The following is a 20,604-nucleotide window of genomic DNA, read 5'->3' on the forward strand; positions in this document are numbered from 1 at the left end:
TTGGAAAAAAAAACGAAATTTAACTTCGTATCTTGCGATTCAATGACCCCTAATGTGTAAACATGCATCAAGTTACATCGATAGCAATAAAATAATGAGAATAAGACTGATAAAGACAGACAGTGAGAATAAGTTTACGAATAAAAAGAGCAAAATTATTTTAATCCGATGCATTCCTGAAATGAGTAACTTGAGCCACAATTTAAAAAGTTACCAATAAGTTAAAATAAACTCTTCTAATGTGAAATTGTGTATTATTACATTTAAAATATTGTTCATGCAAACTAAAGCTTTAAAAATTTATTATATTCAGTAAACAAAGGACAATGTTAAAAAAGACAAAAATTTTTAATTTCTAAGAAAAATTAAAAATCTAAAATTTAAAGAAAATTAATAATAATAAATAAAAGTATTAGAAAGAGACGTCACAAAAAAATTAAAGAAAGTTATTGAGACGGAAATATTTAAACCAAATTATAATACTATTTGAAAGAAAATGCTATTTCAACAAATTATATGACAGGTAATTATTTTTAAAGAAATAGTTTCCAAAATATTGTACATACAATTATCTTACCAAATAAATTTATTATGTCAAAATTTTGAGAAAATAAAGGTTAGAATGTACTAAAAATTATAATTTTAGCAAAATTATTTTCTCTTAACATAAATAATTGATAGTTATATTTTGTAAAACATGAGATATATATTTTGGATTTTCATGCAATTTTGTGTTGTAAAGGTCTCTAAATAGTGAAAACTTAAGATAGATTCATATTTATAATGTTTGTTTCATGTAATGACAGGAAACATTTGAATGTGTAAAATAAACCTATATAAATCAAAATATATAGCAGAAAAACATACATACATTAAAACATGTGACGCATACAATTATAAAAAATAGAATTCTATCTTGAATTTTATTGCGAATTATAAATCATCTAAAGATGTTTTTTAATAAGTTTTTAAATCATTTTACGTCTGAGAAATATTATTTAACTAAATTTTTAATAGTTTTAACGTTTTATTTTGACATTTTTCACAATTAAACTAAATATGAAAAAAGTGACAGTGAAATAGAGAGATAGAAAAGAATAAAAAAATACTTTGCTATTTAATTGTTTTTACTTAAAAACTGTTTTAATACTATAAAAGAATAATGTATGAATATCAAAAAATATAAAATAAAGCAATAAAATTTAACCTTTTTTTAAATTTGTGAAAAAACATTTTTCGAAAATAAAGAATAATATAACTCAATGTATTTTAGAGATTAAATAAAAAAATTTTATTACTACAAAAGAATATATTTCTATACTATTCTAAAATCGTAAAGCATCCATAAATCGTGTTAAATACATATATATATTCTAATATATATATTCTGAATCTCCCCTAGCTTATAACATCAATAATTAATATCTATAATGAGGTTATCAAAGAACAGTTCTTTTTTTAACAAGCTAACTAAAACTAATATATTTGTGATATATTTCTATATTTATTTGTGTTTCTTCAGTCACATATAAATTTCGAAATTATAAAAAATAATTTGGATGAGAAAAATACATATATCACACAATCGCATGGTCGCAAAAATCACATATACAGAGAGTGTTAAATTTCAAACTAAACAGGTGGAATATTTTGTAAATAATGCATTTTACAAAAAAAAAGATTTCGTACAAAAGTTGTAGAATTTCAGGGGAAAAGAAATTGACGCTTTTCACTTTTTTTTAAAAGACGATTTTTAAGGTCATTAAACATTTGTTTTTTTATATGAAACTACTTTAATTTTTTTACATAAATTGATTTTTTGCAATATTCACTATAAAAAGTTATAAGGGTAAAATAGCCAAAAAGTGAATAGTTTACGAGATATTTTATACTTTGATTTGATATAATTTTACATAAACATAATTTGCAACTAGCAGCTACATACTTTTTTTTCCAAACAACTATGTGTTTTCTTTACACCGATTCATTCTTTTCATTATTTTATGCATAAAAGTATTGAGGTAGGTTGTTGAAAAGTGAATATTTTACGACATATTTCATAGTTTATATAAAATTATGTTAAACTAAAATATAAAATATGTTTTATAATATTCACGTTATGGCAATCTTACCCTTATAACTTTTTATAGTGAATATTGCGAGGAGTCAATTTGTATATAAAAATTAAGGTAATTTGATTTAAAAAATATAAATAACTTTTAAATAACCTTGAAAATCGTTTCGAAAAAAGTCGAAAGCGTCAACTTCTTTCCCCCTCGAAATTCTGCAATTTTTGTACAAAACATTTTTTTTAAATGCATTGTATACGAGATATTTCACTTATTACGTGTTTAAAATTTAACTCCCTATATACATACGAGGGCAGTTCGATAAGTCAGTGACTTTTACAAGATATGGCACTCAAATCGCAATCTAATTTTATTTCTGATATTTACCATCTTATTTAAGTATACATATCAAGTTTCAAGTATATATATAACAATCTTTATTCGTCCCCTTGAGGATTGAAGGCGCTTTTTCCTGAGGAGCGTTCCCGAACCTCTTACAAACTCCTCTCTCTTCTACCATATCAACTTGTACAACATTACATTACAAATACACTTTACAACCGCCTCTTTCTCTTTTTCCTCCATATCTCCTTATCTTCCACGTCTTACAACTTAACCATTACAGTAACAGTAACCAATACACCTTAACCGTCTTCCGCCTCTTTTTTCCTCTCCTCCAGAACTCTTTACATCCTCCTTTCCCTCCTTCTTCCATCATCCTCCTGAGCACCTCTACTCCGATTCCTCTCCTATCCTCCTTCGTCTCTCGTCCCACCTCCTTTTTCCTTTTCCATCTCGCTCTCCCTGTCACCCTTCTTTCCTCCTTCCGACTCCGCCTCTTTCCTTTTTCCTCCTTCTCTCCCATCTCCTTTCTCCCTTACTCCTTCTCCTTAACTCATCCTGCTCTCCTTCTTTCCACCGGCTCCGTTTTTCCTTTCCATCAGTCCCGAGCAGTTATATGGGGTGATTGGTTCGAACAGGATTCGAACCTGGGACCCACCGCATGTCAGCCAGATACTGAACATGCGGGGCCACATTTCACCCCACCAAGTTTCAAGTAGATCTGTCAAATAGAAATTTTTTGACAGCGTTCTAAAGCGGATAAGTTTGTGTTTTTTGCTAAAATGGAAAAAAGTGAATTTCGTGTGCTAATAAAACATTACTTTTTGCGTGGAAAACCATTAAGGAAACTGAAGAAAAGCTAAAAAAGTATTATGGGGACTCTGCTCCGTCGCATGGAATGGTTCACAAGTGGTTCACTGAATTTCGTTGTGGTTTTTGGTCGATTGTGAGCAAGCGCGGCACCCATCTGGCCGACAGCTTCTTCATGCCCAAATGTTTATGCAAGATATTAAAAACACGTTCGTTTGAGATGTTTACCATCTTGGCTATCTCGCGTATCTTCACTCGACGGTCGTCCAATACAATATCATGGATTTTATTGACTGTTTCTTCAGTTGTGACCTCATTCGGACGTCCCGGGCGCTCAGCATCATTCGTGCTTGTACGACCACAACGAAATTCAGTGAACCACTTATGAACCATTCCATGCGACGGAGCAGAGTCCCCATAATACTTTTTTAGCTTTTCTTCAGTTTCCTTAATGGTTTTTCCACGCAAAAAGTAATGTTTTATTAGCACACGAAATTCACTTTTTTCCATTTTAGCAAAAAACAAACTTATCCGCTTTAGAACGCTGTCAAAAAATTTCTATTTGACAGATCTACTTGAAACTTGGTGTGTATACTTAAATAAGATGGTAAATATCAGAAATAAAATTAGATTGCGATTTGAGTGCCATATCTTGTAAAAGTCACTGACTTATCGAACTGCCCTCGTACATATATGCATGGTTGGGAAGTAACGCGTTACTTGTAACGCCGTTACCGTTACAGTTACTTTTTTTGGTAACGAATTGGTAACGGCGTTACATTTTTTTTCTGTAACTGTAACGGTAACGTAGTTACTTTTTCTTAGTAACGGTAACGAATTTAACAGTTATTTTTATCGTTATTTTTTATATTTTATACTTTATGTTTATGAATATCAATCTTCAAGTTTTGATACTGTATATGTTATAAGATAAAACTTATAAAGCTTTAAGGCCATTGCACGTACAAAAATTTTAGTCGTAATCGTAAGGCCGTAAGCAAATCGTCCAATCACAGTCAAGCATTCTTATTACGTTATGATAATTCTTCTCTATGATTGGATGATTTGCTTACGGCTTTACGATTACGACTAAAATTTTTGTACGTGCAATGGCCTAAAAGAATGAGAGCTCGATGAGGCTCGAGCTCGAGGTCTTTTGTTCGTGTGTGCTGGTGTAACGATTACGCGGATTACGACACGTGGCTTTGCTTAGATACCGGCGTGCAAGTAAGCTATTCTCGCGATGATCTAATGAAATATCAACTTTTATTAAAGGTTAATAAAAAATATCGATAAAATTAACATAATTTTGTGAGTTAGATAATCCTATATCTTAATCCAAACAATTCTATAATCAAAATAATCCTTGTAGTTGCATTTTAAGAACAAATTTATTTTTTATTTAGTCATCTCGATTTAGCATTAAAAGTAACGGAAAGAGGAACGAATTGTTACTTTTTAAATAACGGTAACGGTAACTAGTTACTTTTTTTATTCGGTAACGAGTAACGGTAACTAGTTACTTTTTTTACTCTGTAACGAGTAACGGTAACTAATTATTTTTAAAAAGTAACTTTCCTATCCTTGCATATATGTATATATATGTTAAATTTTAAATTTTAAACAAATCAAATAAATATATACAAAAATAAATTACTTAATAGTTCTATTAAAAAATAAGTAACAAAGCAATATCGGTATCATATATAAATTACATTACCGTTTGATATTAAGGATGTATGGGATGTACAATCAGAGACAAAATGTATTAACGCTATTCACGCTGTACATCTTATAGAAAATTACTATAGTTTAAGCACTAACTTTCAGCTGTTTCCAGTGTTGACACTACTAAATGCTCGGTTAAACCATCCAGATAGCAAGTTGATAACAGAAAGAATTCTTAATGTTCTCTCATTCAAGATTTGGACATCCAAAAATTGCTTTAGAAAGACAACATAATGAGCTCAGAAAGAGCTCTTATGCGTCGTATTTAGAGAAGAAAAAGACTTCTTCTGATAGACATCAAAAAGATTACTTTTTTTAAAGATCTTATAATAGAAATCAAAAAGATATTTTAGAGATCTTATAATAGAAATCAAAAAGATAGGAGTTCATGTTTAGGAAGTCAATAAGACTTATATTCTAAGAGTGACTTCAACCAAACTCTGATTAACTTAATCGATTTTATATCTTTGTCTCTTTTTAGATGCGTTCTTAAAAAGAGACAAATATATAGTTTAATCGATGATTAAACTTATATCTTTGTCTCTTTTCAGATGCGTTCTTAAAAAGAGACAAAGATATATAGTTTAATCATCGATTAAACTATATATTTGTCTCTTTTTAAGAACGCATCTAAAAAGAGACAAAGATATAAAATCGTCGATTAAGTTAATCAGAGTTTAGTTGAAGTCACCCTAAGACATTCAAAATACTAAGAAAACACCAAGCCTTTGGTGATATATTTAGCAAGTTCTCCAAAGGGAGTTTTTGACAATAAAGGACGATTGATTTTTCTTCATATTATATTGATGATCTTTCACATTGTCATTCATATCTTTTTCTTTGGAGAGCTTATTTTGCTAATAAATATTTCACCAGAGACTTCGTGTTTATTTAGTGTTTAGATTAAATCGAATTAATAAGCTTTAATAACTTTATCTTAAAATATTCTAAATTTTTATTCATATATGCTTATTCAGGTGTGTGTCATTATTTTAATATTAAATTATAAAATAAAAATGTGAATCTTTTAAAATTATTTATTTATATTTCAAAACATACTTATATTTTATGATATAAAATACTTATGACTAACTAAACTTTAACTAAACTTACTTGCTTGAATTAAACTGACTTTAACTAAACTTACTTGCTTGAATTAAACTGACTTTAACTAAACTTACTTGAACTTTGGACGGTTTAATTATATTTAACATTTTTAATGTATATATATATATATATATATATTTAGATTAATATACTATAGGATAAAAAAATCGTGAATAAAACTTTATAATAGAAATAAAATAAACCATTATTATGAAAAAGCAAAATAAACTATTATGAAATAAACAATAAACTATTAAAATAAAATATCAAATAAAAGAAACAAATTTTATGCAAAAATTTTAAAATTATGTTTGAGTGCGCTTTTTTTCTAAATATCGTACTCGATCGCTTGCATGTTGTAACCATTTTTGAATAGTATCTTGTACATCAAAGATTGTACAATTACGCCCAGAATTGATCATTGTCATAGTCTCTGAAATTAAAAGTTATATAGTTAGGAAATAAGTATACTGCAATATAAAAATATTCATACTACTTCATGATTGGCAATTTTTATAAGAACCATCAGGGAATTTGTTATTTATGAACGAAGGATGTTACATTTATATATTGTTGAATATGGGCTTGTGTAATAGTTTTAATTTTAAACTAAATACTTTTGAACAAAGTCAAAATTTATAAAAATAAAAAAGTTACAATAAAAACAAAATTATAAAATAAATTTTTTGATGTAAAAACTGTAATGATAATGTTTAAAAATAGTAATTACTGTTACCATTTCCATATTAGTAAAACTGTGGTTATTATTTTACAACATAAATTATTACATAACTAATTTTTTGTTATTAATACTAATTTTATTTTTATTACTTTTATTACTAAAATAAAATGATAATAATAATAATAATAGTGATTCGAAGGAATATAAAAAAGTTATGTGATATTATGAAGATAAAAATCATGTACCTATTATTATGTCTATGAACTTCATATCTTTTACTTTGATAGTTTTTTTCTGTCCTGTCCATGATAATTTGCATGACAATTCATCAGTTAATATTATGTCAAAGCTTGTCGAACATGTTTTTTAACATCTTTACCGCCAATATTTTTAATTATTTTTTTCTGAAAAATAATATAATATATGTTAGTATTGTTATATAATCAAAAACAGTTAAAATTACAGACCTTAAATTAAATTAATATTGTTAGTTAAATTGTAATAAAAAAGCTTTTATGTTTATAAGATTAAAATGAAAAATAACACAAATTAGATATTTCTTATGCGGATAAATAAATAGATAATTAGATAGATAGATAGACAGATAATAACATAATTAGAAATTATTCATAATTATGAACATTTTTATTATGTTTTTATATTATAAAATAAAAATCTCTCTCTCAAGCTTTTAAAAAATTTAGAAAGTGTAATACATAAAATACTTACATATTGTGCACGAGCTATTGCATCTTCCCTTAATAATTTATTAAAATTTTCTAATTCTTGAACTGTAACGATCGGAAACTGTGGCAATATATTTTCATTATTTCGCTGGGGTTCATTACCATAAAAATCTACTAAATGCATGTCAAGTGTGTTTATCTTGTGCAAAATAACTTTAAGATTATGACGGCATGCTTCTGCAAATAGAAACGTAGTGTTAGTCAATTGACTTGCATGTATATATTTTTTATATATAAGAATAATCTTTAATTATTACTTTATTTTTTACTATTAAAAATGACTATAAAAAGATTATAATAAAATAAAAATATATAAATGCGACCGTGAAAAATATAATAGAACTAAGAGAATGATTTTCCAATAAACATAACATAACAGTAGTCTGTTATAATTTCTTGCTCAACAATGTAACGCAATATAATAAGATGCCTTGTATAGTTATTGAGTGGGAAATTATATAACATTGATGTTATATTACTGTTACTTTTTGTGTTGCTTTATTACTGCATTTCAGTAATTCTACTTAAAAAATTTACTGCATAATATTAATCTATAGAAAAAATAAATACAATTATCAAATTCTCACCTGTGTATATGTGTATTGTCAGGAGATGTGGTAACGTCTCAAAAGTTTTATCTAGATAAGTTTCCTCTTCAAGTTTATAATAAAAGAACATATATTATTGTTCCCACATACAGTTGAGATTTCCAGTAAAACAGTCTCTTCTTGATAAAATATTATCCAGTCCTATATGTCCTATATGTATGTGTAAAAACATTATATATTTTTTATTATGGATATTTTGTATGTCATTCAAATTTATTTGTCGATACTATAAAAAAATTATTATTATAATAAATATATATTTAAAAGATTATAAAGGTTATGTTAGTTGTGGATTTGGTTATGTTAAACATTTATATTCATTACTTTAATTACAGCCTGTATTTTTTGTATTTATCTTTTGTAGCATTTATTGCTTAATTAATATTTATATCATAAACCTTACCTAAATCATACATCAATCTACAACACGATGTATTCTTCTAGAAGCACAAAGAAACCACGCCGAAGCACACTGAAGCACATTGTAACACACTATATATGTATCTTAATATAATGCGCAAACGCGCGAACAAATCTAAAAGACATCAGATACAAGAACACGTTCTGTTGTCTTGATTAAGAAATCTATTATTTGATTAACTGAAAAAAGATTTCTTACTGTCTCGTACTTCTACTATCTCGTAAAATTAATTTCTTACACAAGATATCTTAAAGAAATCTTATAATAGACTTCTTAAAATTGAAATCTATTAGATATCATATGAAGAGCTCGGAAAGCAATCTTTAATAAGATTTCTAATTGAGGTCTTTCTGACATTCGTGCTATCTGGGCAATAATCACAGTAGTTTTTTTAATAACAATTGCAAAACAAACAAGTAAATCGTTTTGAAGCTTTGCAGAAACATTTTTACATGTTTGAAGATCATGATATAATAAAATTTTTATTATTGGTTTTTTTATAGTTTGTGAATAATTTATTATCTGTCTCTCGAACATTCACATAAAATCCTATGTTAAAATCGCAAAATTCAATAATTAATAACTTTTAAACGAGCAACTAAAAAATTTTGAATCACGATTTGGGACGTCATGAATGTTCAGAATGACGCTCAGAATGTTCAGTTAAAAATTCACGGCAATACCACCCATACGGCACAAAAATATTGCAGCAACATTGCAGAAATATTTCTTTGCAAGATTGCAACATTGCAGAAATGTTGCAAAATGTTGCTGCAACATTGCTGCAATATTGCAGCAATGGTAAAATGTCCGCTTTCAGCAATATTGCAATACAATATTGCAGCAATATTGCAATGTAATATATATATTATAATGCTTTGTAATGACATAATAATTGGTATTTTTACATTCTAACAATCTATTGTCCTATCTACACCTAATAACACTGAAAAAACAATTTTGTTGACATAACCAAAATTTGGTAAACCGTTCCAAATAATTTGGTTAATATATATGATTAACCAAATATTTTATTGTTCCAACTAAAATAAAATAAAAAACATTTCAAAAACGTGTATAGTAACTATATATATATGTGTGTGTGTGTAAGTTGATAATAATTCCTTATTTTAATATTTTATAATTCACAAGCGGCCACCCATCCAAGTATTAATCGTGCCAAACGCTGCTTAACGCTGCTTAACCTTCAGTGATCGGACGAGAACTGGTGCTGTTGTTGAAGCTATTTAAGTTGTTTATTATGCCAATTTGAGTAACAATTTTTACAAAACTAATAAACAAGTTTTTATATGTATGACTGTTGGCAATATTTTATAATTTAAAATACTTGTATATAATACTTTTTTTTATGAAGGTATTATAATTTGCACATACATTATATTATACATATATGCAATTAATAAACTAATTTTTTGAAAATATTTTTTAATAATATTCAAATTTTATATATATATATATAATTTTACAATGTTGCTGCAACATTATTATCGCATTATTGCAGCAACGTTCCATATTTATATTTCAATAATGTTGCTGCAATATTGCATTGCAATATGCAAGATTGCAATATTGCTGCAATATTGCTGCAAGGTCCTGTGCCGTATGGGCATTGTATATCTTCCAATACATCCTTAATGTGATCCTTGTGGACTTTTTTTTATGCGATTGAAACAATTAAGACATTTAAACTCAGCAGTGTAATTATCTCTAAATCATTTTTTTCAAAATTTTGATATGAACTAATTTGTTTAGTAAAATGATTTTTTTATGTAATAGATAACTTTATAATGGTTCAAAATATTTAATACCTTCTTAATAATTTGTTGCATAGCGTTATTTTCCAATTTAGTGTATGTGTGTGTGTGTGTGTGTATCATATAATATTTAGTATAAATATAAATATTTCACAGATATCAACAATTCTTTCCAGTTTTTTGAAGCTTCTAATAATTTATTCTATTATTATATGTCTTTTCTTTAAAGTTCAAAATATTTTATTTTTCTTGAAAAAATCGATTTTTTTCTACATACTCCTTTAAGCATTTACATTGTGTAAATTGGAATATTGCAAATAATAATATTTATCGCGATCAAAATAATTTATATTGAACATAAATTCAATCGCGATTGAATTATAAATGTCAAATTATAAATGTCAAATGTACATATATTTATTGTAATTTGTTCGAAAACAATAGGTTAGTTTTTAGATTTATTGTTATGTCAGTCATCATTTTTCAGAGAAATACGATACATCGTGAATTTTATTTATATCTTTTACTAAATATGTATACAAAGTGTATATACATATACAATTTATAGTATATGTGCAAATAGAGAAATATTTATAAAAATTTAGATAGGAAGGAGATAAGAGCTAGGTGTAGAAATAAGGTGCACAAACTTGTTTATTTTTGAATCTTCTTATTTGGTTTGCGTGCTTTTCTGTCGCATGCTCACTGGCGATTTACTTATGTTTAACCTGTTTATACTTTACAACCATCAGTGCTATTTTGTATATCACACAGGCAATCATAACATATAGCGTCTTGTTGTTTGTTTTTTTGTTTCTTGCTCTTTATCTAGCCGATCGTTTGGTGGGGTTTCTTTTTACTCATTTTTCCTTCTAAATTCTTACATTGTTTCCTTAACTTTCACGATTGTCAATGCCTGATTTTCCGGCTATTCTCATTTCTTAACGTTTGGAATTGACAAACACATAAGGTGGGGATGAGGATCAAGCGACGCAAGAATTTTTTTGTCAATTGATCTGCTGAAGATGAGCCAAAGAAAGGAACTAAAATGTTCAAATCAAATAAAGAAGATTTTAAGACAAGTTTGTTGTGTCTAATTTTTGCGCCTGGCTCTTATTAGCCCATTTCCTATCTGAATTTTTGTATTTTGTATATCAGAGTCTTTTTGTTTTATTATTAGAGAAATATTTATTTATAAAAAGCAAAAATATGTGTAATATGCTATATTTATAAGATATAATATCACATTACTATTATTACGTTTATTACTAATCAAATAAACTAATATTTCTTGAAATATACCACATTAAGATTTTCTTAATCCTTTACCAAACCCAGTGAGAAATAGGAGGTCGATTTGACGTGTAACGTCCCGTCATTTTCTCGAAACCATATTTTTGCGCGCTACTGTTTTTCCTGCGCCAATACTTAAAATTTAAGGATAATTAATGATTTTCCTCTTTACATATAACTGTTTAGACTAAAATCAAGCATTTATATTATTAATTACTAACCATACCAAATCTAGGGTCTCCAGTTATCTAGTTCTAACTAGCCGCTACCAGGAACTAGCGATCCGACCAATCAAACGTCATCCGAGACCCCTGAGCGTATACTTCAACTAACCAGTTATTATTATATGAAACTAACCCTTAGCAATAAGAATATATTTTAATCATGACTAACCCACCTATATATGAATATTCAATATTAATTAAACAATATAATAATATTATTTATGGAATCAGAAACATAATAACTTGTCGAACTTTACTTAACAATTTAAGACTTATAGTAATGAGTTTTAGAAGTATTTTAATCACTGACAGAATTATTATGAGGAAGGTTCCATAAATCTTTATCTTGCGATGCATTGTAACGACAAGCCTGCGACAAGCATTCGATGAATTACTAAAAGTGTTCAAACACTTAATATTTTAAGATTTCATCCGCAATTATATTTACGAAGCCTTATTTCAGTCATTAAATGATTTCGATAACGAACCCAAGATTATTAAGATTTATTGAGTAAATTATTAAATGAAGAGACTTATAAATAAGGCCCAAGTGGATATAATTAAAGAGAATATTTTATTACAGAATTAAGTCAAACGAGAACAAGAAAGTCTCGATATTACGTTATGGAATCATAATTCTATAATTTAGAAATAACCTAATCTTACCCTATTGCATTAAACTCAAGTTTTATTATAAATTATCAATCATTAAGAATTCTAATTAATAATATAAAATAAATTATATAAGAAATGATTCCATAAACGTACAAATGAATATTTGGCGAACTACAAGAAACTTTAACATGTATCTATGCGCAGACCTCTCTAAAATCAGCTCATAATCAGCAAGTAATTAAGTGCCGATCGTAGGTGACAAGCCGCTTCCGTCCGTTATCTCCCTCGCGTTATCGGATGCTAGCGTTCAAACCACAAAAGAATAATAAATTAGACACTTCTTGGAATCGTCGCTCCTCATCTCAAGCTCATCGCCTAACTTCGATATCCGGTCCAGATTATCTAAAACTCGTAAATTGATAGTTGACACCTAGAGCGTTCGCTCCTGCGGGTCACCGTATCATGACCTCTTAGTACAATTTATTGTGACATATTCCAAGAAAACGTCTTTCTTAGAAATCCCCACCAAAAGGGAATTGCACACGACACTCAGATTTTTCTCGATTTGATGGGTATATAAACCCTTAATTCTTAACTTCATTGCGGCATACCATCATTAGCATCTCACCGTAACTCTACGGCATCTCATTATCGAGATCCCACCGTAGCTCTACAGTACATCATTTCTGTAGCCTTACGATACTCTGTATAAAGTCACGCGTTTGCCGTCAACTGCGTCGACATACTCAAATTGTTAGTCGCGCATAGAATTATAAAGTAAAAGTTAAATAAAGAACTCTTGTACTTCAAAACTCGAATACGTTGATTTTGCTAAACATCCCGCGACCGAGGTCCTAGAGAAGGGAAGAAGGCGAACGAGCGTATTACGATCCACTGCCTGAAGTTCATAGTCTATCACAAGGTAAGTACTTATAATTACCCAGACTATTTAACACGCCAATTTTAATTCTAAGTTACGCTAGACTGACAATTCTCTTTCAATCACTACCTTCTCCTAAAACAAATAAACGAAATCCACTGTTAAGCATTGCATGCAGCTAACAGTTTCCCATTGTCAATCAGTATTTATCAAATCAGAATCCAACTACCTTTTCATAATTATTCAAGGTATCAATATCAGAATTTAGCAACATTAACGTAGAAACAATACTCCTGGTATCACTCGGACGTCGTCCAAACCCGCATTTTACCTCTAGCCGTTGGACGTACCTTTCGTAGGTCCAGACGACTCTTTACCATTTCCCCAACTTCCCGTCGTTGTCGAGGCATCCATCGTACTTGCCCGACGACAAACCTCCCATCAACACCCTGCGTATCTCCATCGTCGACGAGGCATCCATCGTACTTGCCCGAAGACAACTCCTCATTACCTTCTCTCACCTAATAAAAATCGATAACAGGAGAAAGATATCGCATAAGGATTCTTAAACAGAATTCCGGAACTAATTTCACTCTGGACGTGGTCCAATCCTCATTTTACCTATAGTTGCAACGCATACTTTTACCGTAAGCACACAAGCAACTTTCTGCCTTTTCCCCTACTTCCCGTCGTTGTCGAGGCATCCATCGTACTTGCCCGATGACAAAGCTCCCATCAACACCCTGAATAATTTCCATCGTCAACGAGGCATCCATCGTACTTGCCCGAAGACATTCTCCGTACCCCCAGACCTTCCTTTTGAATTCATATTTAAAACCAAATGAATAGACGTATCGGATATTGATATCTCACTCTCTCTAGTTTCCCTTCATGTTATCTCACGATAATCCTTATCTAACTCATTATAAATATATTATTCTCATCATTGCCTCTACCAATTAATTCAAATGCTACCCAGATCTACTGAATTAGACGTCCAAGGATTAACAAACGATGATGCAAATTCAATTATAAATATAATTATCGGACTACTAACTGACGTTTTAGAAGGAACTATTGATATCGATCAACTCATAGTCTGCTTAGATAATCTTCATATCCCTGGTGCTCAAATAAGCGTCGAATTCACAGACGATTAAATAAATATCAAATTCATTTTATTAATTAACCCCTGAATTATTATTATCCAGATGAATAAACAACTTCAAGGCTTAATTTGCAATACGATTTACCAATTAATACTCAATTTGATCTATGAATATTTGAATGGTAAAATAACTTTCGATCAAGTCATAACTATTTTAAACGACATCGAAGATATCGCTAATAGATTCGATACTCCCAACTAGTAACTAATACCCCACTCCTGTGACCTACAACACTCCTTAGATCCGTAACTTCGGTCCTAGCTCTCGGCGTCCCAGAGGTATAGTCGGTGTAAGCAGGTTGCCTCACAAAAATAGAGAGCGCCCGTTTTCTCACTAGCCTAGGCATAGAGAGAGAGAAGGAAGATCACCCAGACGTGACAGACGTCGATTCGATATCGATGCATCTGGGACACGTCGAATCAAAATTGAGATCGACAAATGCCTCATATATCGATGTGTTATGAATTCGTGTAAAATAGACGTAGTATAAGTTATAGACGTAGTGTTGATTCTTGACATTTCTTTAGCTCTTATTTGTGACATCCTTTTTCATGAGAAGAGATTACACAAGACTTATTCCAACGACATCATTTCGATGTCGATATCGGCTTGAAAAGATACAAATTTAGGAAAAGTAAAAATTATACATAATAATATAAAAAATTTTTTATTTAAAGATATATTTGTCTACGAGATACTTTTGCAAAAATTAATGTGCCAACAAGCACCTTAAGGTTAATTTTGCTTTTTTGCGCATGCGCGGTGCCAACCGGTGAATCCGGTGATCAGTGATCGGTGAAACAATGGACGTCAGTAATAAAAGTGATGTGTGCAAGTGTGACGTGCGCAACTGTGTGGTATGTTTTCTTTGTTCGAGTTTCGCAAGTCTCAGTCTCGATAAGGTAAGATTGTATAAATGAATTTCTATTTTAATATAAATATTCGATTGCGAATATTTAATTTACTAATAGCAAAAATATTTGTCCGCTACGTGTGCATGCCGACTTTGCTACATGTACATACACCATAGACACCGGCTTTGTCTGAATTCGCCATACAAGTGAAATATCACTATTCCTTTTGAGAGTTAAATTATATAAAACAGTTTTGTTCCGTGAAATTATTTAGTAGTGAAGAATACACATAATGATGTAATCTTGCATTATATTTATTTATTTCTTAACCTAACCTATCTATTAAATGTTGAGAAAAACTGAATAATAAATACTCGGTTGACGGCACATAAAACACCTTCATAAAAAAAATTAAATGTTAGGACTGGAATATTGAATAGAAAATAGAAAATAAATATTTATAACTGTTGCTTAGTAAAATTGGAAAATTTCGTGTACAGAAAAATTGATGCTTAAAATATAAAACTGGCTTATTTTTTGTAAATAGCGTAGCGAACAAATATTTTTGCTATTACTAAATTAACTATTAATATAAATTTATAAAAAATAGGCAATATTTATTTCTATTTGTAATATTTTTTTCTATTGTGCGTAGAGGTATACATCATAGAATCTCAGAGAATTTGTATGCTGGCAGACTTTGTTCGCTTCAATCCTGCTTTCGTTTCAAATCGCTGGAAGTAGCTGAAACGCATCGAACTCAACGTAGGCCTAACTTTGCGGAAAATAATAATAATGAGTGAGGATGAGAACTTCGAGGGACCTCCCCCGGTATATATAATATTTTTACAGTAAAACTTCGGTCTAACGCTCTCACCTCCGATTTTGTTTAAATTTTAAAAATTGATGTATTTTGATGTGTAGAATATATTCTGAGAAGGAAAAAAAATCGTCGCTCATCTCGTTCCTTTTTATTTAATTTAAAAATTTTATGATGTCAGTAAGTAGAAAAATGGTAAAATTTATGGCTATAAGATACTGCACAATAAATATTCTCTGCTTTACTTCAAAACATATTATTGATGAATTATAATTTTCTATTGATGAATTATAATTCTATATTAATATAGAAGTAAAAAATGTAGAAGTAAAACAGAGAATATTTATTGTACACTATCTTACAGCCATAAACTATCATTTTTCTACTTACCGACACCATAAAACTTTTAAATAAAAAAACGGTACATGAGCGATAAATATATATATTTTTTCCTTCTCAGAATATATTCTACACGTCAAAATACACCAATTCTTAAAATTTAAACAAAGTCGGATGTGAGAACGTAATACTGAAGTTTTACCCCTATTTCTTCAGTTCAAGCTCAAATAATAATATTATGTTTTCATAGTTTACTTACAAAACAAAATATTTTCACATTATCCCACGGAAACTTCATTTTGTGTGTTCATTCCTGTACTTGTTACAAATTTCGAGAGAATAATCTTTCGGGATTTTGCATGTCCTTCATGTTTTAATGTAGGTATCATGGATAAGTGTTCGCAGGAGTAAAAATAAACCTTCACATCTCGCTGTGTGCACTTCAGAAAATCATCTGAATTAATAAAATAGTCAACAGCTCTTATACTGATGCAAAGTTCCGATGTCTTCTGAAGGTCTTAAGTTTTACATGCATGTTTTTAAAGTTGCTTATTGACTGTTGCTAGGTCAGAAGAGACGTTTTACTGCGCAGACAAAATCGGCAGGTGGAGAGATATTTACGAAAGAGACAGGAGCTTCTTGATATCAGGGTTGTTGCAAATGCTCGGTACCCAACTGACAACGATGATGATGATGTCAATGAGTTTGCTTTTCAAGGGTCTGACCGCAACAGTTCTGCATCTGAAGTGGCAGACGATGACATTGTTGGGCATAATGCTGTGATGGACTCAAACAGTGATGATATCAGTGATGCAGTTGAGGGAACTGCTCCAGAGTTAGAAATTCTTAATCGACAGGAAGTATCAGCAGAGAGTGGAGATACATCTCTTTACAGTCAGAGAAGTAACAGCAGCAATGAAAGCAGTCCTGATCAAAGTGAAAATTTTGAAGTGGAGGAATATGTTCAGGAAGTTCTCCGTCAGTGGGCTCGAAATGGTGGTGCAGCATCCATGAGGAAGTTAGATGAATTGTTGATTAGTTTATCAGTTGTGTTCTCTAATTTACCAAAATCGTATAAAACGTTATTGCAAACTCCAAGGAACATTGAGGTGTTGGAGTGGGAAGATGGCAGCCTCATGTGGTACAAGGGTATTCAAAAGAACTTGGACTTTATGGATCTACAGGAGTATCTAAGGAAGAATGATAGAGTAGTCATTGATGTCAACATGGATGGCTTGCCGCTTTCAAAAAGCTCGCCATTAAAGTTCTGGCCTATTCTTAGTTATCTAGTGGGCATTGAAAATATGCCTTTTATTATAGGTATTTACCTTGGAAAGAAAGATCTAAATGATTTATATGCATACCTGTATGCTTTTGTGCTCGAGCTTGACGCTTTGCTTCGAGAGGGTTATTCTGTCAATGGTGTCGTCTACCCATTTCAGATACGACATTACATATTAGACGCACCAGCACGAGCCTTTGTAAAGTGCTGTATTCGCCACAATGCTTATTACTCTTGTGAGAAGTGCTGCGTTCATGGTGAATATATTGCAAACAGAATGACATATGCTGACATAAATGCGGAGCTGAGAACTGATGAGTCTTATAGAAACCAGACTTAACCAAACCATCATGAAGGACGTTCTCCACTGGAATTTATTGGTACAGGAATGGTGACTCAGTTCTGACTTGATCCTTTCCATCTTATTTATCTAGGTGTTTTCAAGCGACTTTCATCTGTGTGGACAATATGGAATGGTGGTTGGAAACTGCACTGGACTGCTGTCGATGCAATTTCTGATTTGTTAGACTTGCTATCTCCTACATGCCCCTCCGACTTTACTTGTAAGCCACGATCATTGAAGTACCTAAAACTTTATAAAGGTACAGAACTCAGGCGCATGTGTCATTATGATTCGGTGCTAGTCTTCCGTGATTTTTTGAACATTAATGTTTATCACAACTTTTTGCTTTTATTTGTTGCTCTGTACATTTTTGGAAGTCCAGTATTTGTGAAATCCCAACAGATGCGTGAATATGCTGACAATTTGCTGCGATTATTTATTCAGTATTCCATTCAAATTTATGGTCATGCATTTGTTGTTTACAATGTTCACGCTTTATGTCATCTTTCAAAGGAGTGTGAGGCACATGGTTCATTGGATGAGTTTAGTGCTTTCAAGTTTGAAAATGCATTGAAATCTTTGAAACAAACTTTAAAATCTCATTACCGACCGTTGCAGCAAGCTGCTTTTCGAGATTGTGAAAGACAGTTGAACGGCAATGCAGTTATCCTACCACCTGAAGAGCTTCAAGTTTCTCTATCTCGACCATATATCAACAATGATGAAGTTTTGACTGGAAGACATTATAAGATGATCACAATTGGCAAAATAATACTTCATGTGAATGGCAAAGATTCTTGTTTTAAAACTCGTGACGGGGAGGTGGTTGTCCTTCGTAACATTGTGTGTGGTGCCGACAATGCTGTCAGTTTGGTTGGGAATTGCTTTCAGGAGAAACTTGACTCTTTTGTGTATCCCTTGCAGTTTTCTCAACTGGGAATATTTAAAGTATCCAACCTTAGTGCAGCCAGACATGTTTCTAAAGTTGCTGACATTGTTGCTAAATGTTGGCTTATGCCAGATGGAAATTCGTTTTGCTGTGTGCCACTCCTACACACATGCCAACAATAAGAGTACAATAGGTGTAATTCAATTTGTATTTTGTTGTCATTTTTTACAGTTTGTTGTGCTGAAATTGTTCAACAATGATATTGAAGATGAATTTGAAGAAAACGTCTTCTATGAAATAGGACTGTCTAAATGGCTTATTAAAGTGGATGAAAACATGAGTGGAATGACCTACTGGCCCCCTAACAATCAGAATGTGGCACTTTGTGTTCGAGAGGAGAGAGCAGCTGACCCCAAAACTTTGGTCAAACTTTGCATCGAAGTTAAAAGATACAAGAGTGAGTTACAGTGAAGTAATGCTCTTATGATATACTCTTATATGGCCTTAATCTAGCACTTTGATGAAGTTTTCTTTAGAGTCATGACTATACGTACTATGTTTTAAAGAGTTTGTATTTAAAATATTCTTTTCAATGTAAAAATTGTCAGGTGTTGGCGCAGAGTTTATTCTGTGCTGATAAAGTTTTTCTCCTGTTTGTGGTTTTATTTTCTATGATATTTTTGGTGTTACTGTATTACCATGTTTTCTATATTTTTTTAACAGAAACTTACATAGCTGCTAGAAACACTTTAAACGGCATCATAAAATTCAGCTCAACATATGAGACAGAAACTGAGTTTGGGCGGGGGATGAGAAGGAAAACTAAGCGAAAGAGGATTCTCTCATCTTCATCGGAATCCGAAAAGGATGAGGCAGCTGATTGTGAAAGAAAGCGAGTGAAGCTAAACTCCAAGATTTATATTCCTCCCCCACCTCCTGTGCCAGCATTGGAATCAACTGGTCCATCAGGATCAAAGAATTCTCAGAAAACCATCAGAAGTGGGAATCATGAAAATAATGCAAAAGCAAAGAAATACAAGCATAACATGCACAGAGCTGAGATTGAATCCTCACTCCTCTCACAAGGAAGTCCGGAAGGATCAAGGTAAATTGAGTTATATTTGCTACTGTTTTTTAATTCATCATAACAAATAATTTTGTTTCTGTCTTGCATTTTCTTATATGTCTGTGATAGGAACCTTTCCAATTCAATCCAAGCTAGGAAACATTTTGTTGATTCATCAAGCACAAAGTTTACTGAAATTATAAAACCCTCAGTGGCACGCAAAGAAAGTGTCCAAAAGAGAGCAATGGAAGATAATATAACCATATCCAGCAAAGAAAAACTCTTGGCAAAGCTAGAGGCATCGCGTGCGAAGTCTAAAGAGAAGAAAGTTACTGATGAAGGCTCCTCTTTCATCTTGCAAAGTAGCTCTAATAAGTTGTCGGACCATTTAAATGTAAAGGAATCATTTCCAATTAAGGCCAAGTCATTTGAAATTGAGAAGTCGTTAATAAATGAAGAGGATTTGTCTAAAAATATGTTTCAGGATGAAAGCTCTGCTGGGTGGGATACTTCTTCATCTTGAAATATTTTTAAAGGATATT

The 20,604-nt window shown here is 30.9% G+C and overlaps 1 long non-coding RNA gene across 1 annotated transcript; it reads right to left on the bottom strand.

The window, feature by feature from the left end:
- Positions 1–6,215: 6,215 nt before the first annotated feature.
- Positions 6,216–8,587, bottom strand: LOC145944493 (uncharacterized). Its single transcript, XR_014426684.1, has 5 exons — positions 8,496–8,587; positions 8,072–8,242; positions 7,468–7,661; positions 6,984–7,142; positions 6,216–6,489 (listed from the first exon to the last, which is right to left on the bottom strand). It is a non-coding gene; the product is annotated as an uncharacterized LOC145944493 (long non-coding RNA).
- Positions 8,588–20,604: the final 12,017 nt, after the last annotated feature.

The sequence above is a fragment of the Prenolepis imparis genome, unplaced genomic scaffold (genome assembly GCF_030444845.1).
Source record: "Prenolepis imparis isolate NDT839.2.m4 unplaced genomic scaffold, iyPreImpa1.0 SCAF_13, whole genome shotgun sequence".
NCBI lineage: Eukaryota > Metazoa > Arthropoda > Insecta > Hymenoptera > Formicidae > Prenolepis > Prenolepis imparis.